Genomic DNA, 257 nt, shown 5'->3' with positions numbered 1-257 from the left:
GGAAAGAAATGAAGAAAGCAAAATATTTTAGCCGCAGCCTAAATTTTCAACTTTGTTCAAAAGTAGAAGTTCCTCATGTTTACCTTATGTTGATAATGATAAAAAATTTCCTGAATTAAAACTCATCTTTACAGAAATCTATGTATTTTTTTCAACATTATGCTTTTCTATTCAGCTATTTTCATTCTTTGAGCATTAAAAACATAAACTAGGAAGATATTTTAGGACAACATATGTGTGGTTCATAAAACCAAGAA

This window comes from Myotis davidii, unplaced genomic scaffold (assembly GCF_000327345.1).
Source record: "Myotis davidii unplaced genomic scaffold, ASM32734v1 scaffold415, whole genome shotgun sequence".
Classification (NCBI taxonomy): Eukaryota; Metazoa; Chordata; class Mammalia; order Chiroptera; family Vespertilionidae; genus Myotis; species Myotis davidii.
The sequence above is the reverse complement of the archived record's forward strand: the minus strand, read 5'-3'. Positions refer to the sequence as shown.